The sequence below is a fragment of the Oxyura jamaicensis genome, chromosome 2 (assembly GCF_011077185.1).
Source record: "Oxyura jamaicensis isolate SHBP4307 breed ruddy duck chromosome 2, BPBGC_Ojam_1.0, whole genome shotgun sequence".
NCBI classification, from domain to species: Eukaryota; Metazoa; Chordata; class Aves; order Anseriformes; family Anatidae; genus Oxyura; species Oxyura jamaicensis.
Genome location: NC_048894.1, coordinates 45363614 through 45371828, shown reverse-complemented (window position 1 = coordinate 45371828; position 8215 = coordinate 45363614).

Sequence of the window (8215 nt, the reverse complement as noted above, 5' to 3'; positions counted from 1 at the left end):
AGGCATTTGTAATGCTTCAACCTACCTGTTCCACTTCCTCTTTTTAGGGCTTTGAATTTTTCCAGACTACAGCACAGCTGCAAGGATGAACTCAGAGCCATGAGCAAGGCAATACTGTTTCTGTTTTCTCTTTGCTGCTTTCAGCTTTGCTGCTTTTTGCTGTTCATCCTCTTTTCAGCTTTCTTTTTTTTTTTTTTTTTTTTTTTCTATTTTTTCTTTTTTAAATTTTTTTTTTTTTTTTTTTTTTTTTTATCTACATTGTCACTGCAAAATCAGCATAGTTATTTTAAACAGAACTTCATATAGGTTAAAATTGCCCATCTCGGAGATAAAATAGTTAAATAATCCTTAGAACAAATGCATTCTTTAAGCTGCTTTCTGGGCAGTTTCTTGCTCTTCAATTTGAGTGTGATGTTTTTCCTTTCCATTGGAACATGTCTATACTTTGCCTTTTGTAACTAATTATGTCCAGTTCTCTTTTGGCCTCAATTTCTCATGAATGGGCCCTGGAACATGTCTATACTTTGCCTTTTGTAACTAATTATGTCCAGTTCTCTTTTGGCCTCAATTTCTCATGAATGGGCCCTGGAGCTCTTTTTTTTTTTTTTTTTTTTTTTTTAATTGTTACTGATTAAGAACACTGTTTCTGACACCAAGTGGCTTTGAGCAGATTGCTCAGCTTGTCTCTCCTGACTTTCTGTATATACAGCAAGAGTAAGCATAGCATTATTTCTAGACTTCATATAGATTTTTGGAGCAAATGAATTACGGTTTGCAGAGGCCTATAAATACACGTTCCTATATGTTAAAACTTAAAATAACTTGTATGCAGTCTGAGTCATACCATTCCTGTCTTTTTGAAAACAAATGTAAGTTGATCATCTTCCTGTATTATTTAAGAGTGCAGATCAAAAAATATACTTTCTTAGAATATTTGAAGATGCCTATAAATTTAAGAAAGAGTACCCTGCTTTTTTAATCTATATAACCTTTACAGTATGTGTGAAGTCCTAAGCTTTTCGTATCAAGGAATCCTTGATTCTCAGATTTTTCTCTCATCCTTCGTAAACCCTTACGATGAAATTCAAAACTCATGAGTTTTTTTAAGGTTTACTGTTTCATTGTGCTTGTGTGGTGAGTGGCTGTGACTAATGAAGGTGCGCATGCCATAGCTTGAGAGTCTAATTATTATACAACCCTTACAGTAGCCTCACTTCAGAAATGAACTAATTTGTTTGTGATGCTGGATGGCATTATTTAGGAATGTTTAAAGATACATAATGACTGCATTTTGTAGAATACCTTTGCTAACATCTCTTGAAAATGACAGTTCAACCTGAAATCAAGCATAGGATATAGTTCTACTTCGTGCGGCTTCATTCTTCCTTTTGGCATGTATATTTTACTAGTGGGATTTTTTAACAGAAATATCCCTATACCTTGCAAAATTAAAAAGAAAAAAAAAGTGTCCTTCATGTGCAACAGTAGTTAAGACAGGGTCCTGTTGGTAACCTGTAAGTATGTTAGTAGTATGTATTTTGTTTGGAAAATTCCTTGCTTGTCTTGAATTGTAATTCCAGTTTGGGATATGGGAAGGCTTCAATTTCTACTATGATTTTGACAGCTATAAACTTGTCATATTCTGCAACAAGTAAATCCTTACTTTCTTTTTAGGTAAAGTTGCTTCAAAATAAATTTTTTTAAAAAATGTTCCAAACTTAGACATTAAAATTGCTCAAGTATCACAATGTAAATACACAACAAATTTTTGAATAATGATAATGCTTTATGCTAATTTGGCTCAATGGCATATATTATAATTATTAAATTATGGCATTAAGTGGAATTAACTTATTCAGAATTTTCTATTTTAAGAGCTTGTATTTATCTTGAAGGCTCGCTGAAGCATAGCTAAAGTGGCTTTGAAATGCAAAAGTTGCAAAAGAACCCATTCGTTAACATATGCAAGGGTAATCTTAGCTACCTGCTGTTGGTGTAGTGCAACCTGTCATTGCATTCAAGGCAATCAGAGGTGAAACTTCTGCCTGCACTCTTGGACAAGCCTACTTACATGGGGAAGCACCTCAAGTTTGATCACTGATTGAATCTGCAGGTTGGCACTTAAAGTAGTATTTATATGTAATCATTTTATTAAACCTTTTTTTTTTTTTTAAATCAAAAAAAAGAGAGGAAAATAAAAATTGCGGTTTCAGTAAACAATGTGACACATTTTCCAAGCACAATTTTGAAGCACTTATGACAAAAGCAAATGGCTAGGTCATTGTGTTGTGATTTTACCCAATTGTGCATGAGGAGAATGCAGAATAGCTTTATGACACAAGAAAAATTAATGTACTTAGACCAATGACTGGACATGAAGCTACATCTTGCACCATGGAAGAAAATTCCATTCCACAACATTACTTTCTTAAGATGGGAAGGGGGAAATAATCAACTTAGAGTCCTCTAATACTCTCTAATATATATATATATTTTCATAATTTCAGTTTGTCCAAGATTTGTAATATTTCTCTAGTTATAGAGCACTCAGAGAATTTGTTTTTTGTTTGTTTGTTTGTTTGTTTTTAAGATGAAGATGTTTGCCTGAAACATAGGAACCCTAGTTTGCACTCCAGGAAATATATAAACAGAATGAACAACAGTGAGAAAGAGACAGAAAACGCTATTTATCTCACTTTCCTCTTTAAAAATCTGCAGCCTGGTGGTCATTTTATTTTCTAGAAGATGTAGTGTTTGATCCCTTTGGCAAAATAGGGTTTTGAACTTGTCTGCCACATCTCAGGTGTGTACCCAAAGTACTGAGTAAAAAAGAAGTTACCTCTACTGGTAGCAGTCCGTGAAACAAATCAAACATAGTCAATGCATTTGATCCATACTTGTGAATTATTTGGGGAAATTTAAAAAAATTGTTCTTAATTTTTGTAGTCACTCATCTCTGTAAATAACCCAAAGAGAAAAGGAGGTGGTGAAAAGAACAAAATTATAAATCAGGCAACTCAGTACCACATTGCCGAAGCAGCATAACATTTCTGTTGCTTTTCTGCTATTGTTCATTCCCCACCTCGTTGACATTGTTTCTGCGTATGATGGGAGAAATAGTGAACATCGCAAGCTATATCTCATCTAAAATACAGCACCTGTGACTATTCAGGTGTTATGTTATATCAAGTTTTCTTTAATATATGGCCTGACAGTTTATGCATTGTTTGTGAAAGAAGGGAGTTCCATTTTCATGTGATCCTTCCATTGCAACATTATATATACATATATATATATTAAAACAAAACAACAACAAATTCCTTTTCATTCTAAATAACTCCAAAGCTGAACTGTAGTTTGCTTATTTTTATTTTAAGAGAAACTGAAAGAAAATTGCTAGTGATTTAGTACCAGCAAAAGACTGTGGTACGGGTGTTTCAAATGGAGTTAACTGGTACAGTTGCAGAAAAACAACATTTTAAGTGTTTTGCTAATATTATTCATTCATTGGCATCTTCAATTTATATTCATGCAAAATATCTGTGTTTGATGGTTCAGCCTTAATGAACACTGACATCACTGACATTAATTTTTGTTTAGAGTGAGCAGGGAATAAAGAACATCTTTTTTGTGTTGCTCTAGCGATAGTCTTAAGAACAAAAAAAGCATCAAAAAGAATGGGCGTGATGGGATTTCTGTTGAACACGAATAAGGGCAATAAAATAATTTAGAAATACTTTGGATTTTTTTTTTTTTCTCTATAGAAATCAGAATGCTCTAGGTGTATTTGCTAAGTCATGTAGCAGGGAAGAAAACCTGGTCTGATGATGTAATGTTAAAGGGGGACCTTTTTGTGCAGTTCTGTGAACTGTTGGTTCAGCTAGGATGCACATCCATATAGATGTGAAGTGCTGCAGCCAGGCTCCAGCTCCATGGTCCCCCTACCCCAAGACAAAACTGTGGGATGGAAGAAAGGTCTTCATGTGGTTCTGAACATTTCTGAGAGGTGGGTTTGGGTGAGAAAGGAGACGAGGAACAAGGAACGGGGTGCTACAGAGAATCGCGAAGAATTTCTCAGCTCTGTGAGTATTGCGCTCTCTGTGAGTCTGATCAGGCCTAAGAAAACAGCAGAAAGGTTACCCTTGACTTTAGTGGGAGAAGAATGAGTCCACCTTTACAGCACTTGAACTTCCACTTAAAAATATCTAGCCAACAAAACATGGAAAGCAACCCAAACTGGTTCAGGGAAAGAAAAAAAAAAAAAAAAAAAAAGGAGAAAGAAGAACAGGCTCAGAATAAAAGAAAGGTCACCTAGAAATTTGGTTATGGAAGCCAAGGTTATGATCTTGTTACTAGTCCAATGTTGATAAAAATGGTCTTACATTTTCCTCTCTAATTTCCTTTACCATTATTCTTTAATTATTATTATTTATTTCCTGTTAAAGGAGTTGTGATGATCAGCTTCACAAAAGAATATACATTTCATAAGCTTATCCTCCATTTCCAAAGCCTGGTGCAAGGAAAGGAAGCCATAATGTTTTCATTTTTGGCATCTCATCTATTACTCTGTTTCTCTGTGAAATGACCTGTGGGCAACAAGGCTGTAGAGAAAGCTTCTATCCTTTGTGAGAAAATAAAACATAGAAAATAAAAAGGCTAGTTTTTCAAGCAAAGGAGTATCCACTATCTTCAGAAGTCAGTTGCATCCGATAGTTTCAATCCAGTGTTTGTAGTAACAGCACAAATAGTTTTCACAGTAGCAACATTAGAAAATATAACTAGTGAAGGATTGCCCAGCATGTTCTGCATGTTTTAACTAGCACACAGCTGTAGAGTCTTTTATGTTGTGTTGTCGGTAGGATCTTTTTGTTAATGACAAAAACAACACAGGCTGGTTTCTCAGAAGCACAGACTTTATATGATCAGATCAGAGCATATTATAAAAGTAACATAACAAAAGGAAGGTGTTTGTAAAGCTATTTGAAATCACAAATTATTTTTCTTTCAAAGTTGACAATTAGCCTTGCTGTCTTTTTGGAAAGAGACAGAATGGCTCAGTATCTGAAAGCCTTGTTGAGTCAACCAATTGCCTGACAGGTCTTAATGGTAGCCAGGTTGACTGTAAGATTCTTTTATGTCTAACTCCATGGTCCATTCTTTCTGTAGCTGTCATCCTCCTTCTATACAGAGGTGTAATATTTGTGTATGTACATGACAGAAAAAAAAAATCTCTTCAATAAGTAAACAGCCTTTACCCTTATTTTTTATAGCTTCTGTGATCTCTTTGTGTGAAATACTTAATTACTTATTGAATAAAATAACGTATGATGAAACTGGAATCATTCCCACTATTGTGAGCTCCTTTTGAAGCACTGCTTTCCTCACCAGTTCTGTAAGTTGTTCCAGTCTTCAAAAGAGAACAACACTCCTTCAGAGGTATTTTCTAACTTTGCAGCAAATTAAGGCTATAACTTTTCAAAACACTATACCTAAAATTGTGTTCTTGAATTATTTCTGCCAAAGCACTTTGTAACAATTAGACCTTAAAAAATTACTCAATTTTCACAATGCATTTGGTTTTCCTACTTGATAAAACAAAGCTAATGTTCATGAAAGATAAATCACTTCTTTCTGTAATTATGCAATGTAGCTGTACTGAGGCATGTTTTCATTCGTTAAAGATCAGGAGACTGTTGGTCATGCTGATGGGAGTCAATGAGAAATGTCAGACTGTAGTAACATCACATCGTGGGAGGAGGATTTTAAAAAACGCTGAATGTCCTGGAGGGTACACCTAAAGGTAAGACAAAAAGAGAGTGTAATTCTCAGGAAAAAAAAAGAAGGAAATGTATTGATACTACTTGAACAAGTGGATAGATCAGACTAAGTACAGAAGGGTTGACAAATTTGATTCCATTTGGATGGAAGTAGGATGCAAGTAAGAAAAGTCAGTTGAAATGGTTAGCTGATCCACCCTGAAAACTTCCTGAGAAGACAAATGAGCACAGAGAAATGTTTTATCCCCATCCCAAATAAGCTGAGCTGTCTTAACTTCCTGTGTTCCACACTGTAGTCATCATCATGTGGGGAAACTTGACTCTGACATATACGACTCTCAAAATACTGCTACCACTCTCTTGTGTGACCTGTACTAACAATACTTCCCGAATCCCTGTATTTCCCTATACTGGGGACATAAGTCATCTCCATGAACCTTCACTTAAGCATTTTGTGGAAGCAGCTCTGTGTGGGAAATGTTGTCTCCATGTAGAATAGCTATGTAAGGTTAATTTTTGAGTGCAGTCACATCCCTGGGCTTCATTCCAAAAAAATTACATTTATAAGCTCTGTTCATCAAAAACTCTGATGCCAGTGTAATCAAAGTATTAACAAACGCATTAGCACAGAACATTTGAGATTATTTTTGACAAATCTGGAAACTGCTGAATCAGTGATGTTTTAGTTGTGTATTGCAGGTGTGAATGTGATCTGTAATCTCTCTGCATTACTCCTTAGCTTGTTTTTTTTTTTTTTCCCTGGTGTTACAGACCAATAGGTCAAGCCTATCTGCATTCACTGAGAATTGGTAATACATTTCATCACTGCTCACGCTGATTTAGCCCAGTAAGGTCCATCTGAGAGTTTACTGTGCTGTGCAGGTTGTGGAGAAGTGTGTGCAGGTGACTGCCTTTTCCCAAGTACCAGTCAAGCACAGCAGAGAGTCTAAAACTTCTTCCTGCAGTTGTTATGAGTTAAGAACCCCCCAGATAGGAGCTGATCCCAGTAGTTACTTGGATGGAATCATTCTGAACCAGGACAAAATACAGGAAGTGTCAAATTTCACTATGACAATGTGGCAAATATTTTGACTGGCGAGTCAGTTGTGATTGTAATCTCTGTTGTAGCCCACACACGTCTTCCATACTCAGGGTTGCTGATGAAAGCAGTTGTGAGCAGCACTGCTGGACTTGGTGTAAGAAGGCTGGATACCCTCTAAGTAAAAACTTAGTCAAAATTTGAGAATTGAAACAATGTGCAGCCTTTGTGTTGAACTTGAAGGCTAAATATTTGGGTCTTTATTAATGACAATTTTTGATTATATGGTAGATATTTTTTCTATTTATTTACTTGGTCAGTTACACAGTTTACTCTCTGAAGGAAGGGAACTAATTTCCACCAGACTTAGATTACTAAACACTGTAGTATAAACATTAAGTATTTATCACTGTTTTCCATGAGTAGATCAGTTGCTTGGCAAAAAATAAAAATAAAAATAAAAATCCTAAGAACCAACCTTCTCCTTCTCCCAGCCCCCATTCCCCCTGAATTACGTTTTGCATGTGGCAATTTCCTGATGCATTTCCTGAGAATTTGTGAGCAGTGAATACAGTGAAACATATTTAGGGAACCATTATTTTCTAATTATTCATCCATTCTAGCTGCAGTATCTCCATTCTGTTTATGGATTCAAGAAATATATCAGGTAAGCCTTTGCAACAAAATGAGTTGGTCTGCCTGCATTTTTCTAATCTCTGAAATTTTGAATTCTTCTTGAGATCAGTGGTACAGAAAGACATGAATCCTGGGGCCTCTTTGCTTTTCATTTCTCTTAATAAATACAGAGCTGCATACACGAGAGACATTTCTGCCTTCCTGCTACTTCTTTCTGCAAATGTAAAGTGGTCAAAATGGAAAGCTAGAAATTCTAATATGGAGATATAGAAAACCTACTAGGGAATGAATTAGTACTTCCCATGTGTGTCTATATATGTTTGATAATCTGGTAAGTACCAGTTCGATGTACTATTCCGTATTCATCTGCTTTGATCTCTGAATGTCTCCTAAAATCAAGAGAATGCATGGTGATGGTAATCAGCTTGGACAAATACTCTACAATTAGAAAAGATGAGGTGAATTAACACAGCACGTTTGTATTTGCTTGCTCAGTAACTGAAGTTCTTTTTGTCTGCACAAAAATTTATCAAAAAAAAAGACACCATGAAAAATAGTATCCTAAAGTATAATCAGTCTTGATTCCATTTCAGCAGAAAGTTGGGTGGAGATAGATAGATCTATCAATGGAGGAACAACTATGGCCATGGATACAATTCTTTCTTACTGGCATGTTTTTTTTTTGTTGTTGTTGTTTGTTTGTTTTTTAATTTTGGACTGGACCCTTAAGAAAAAGCCTGTAACTTCAAATGAGCTCTTGGCA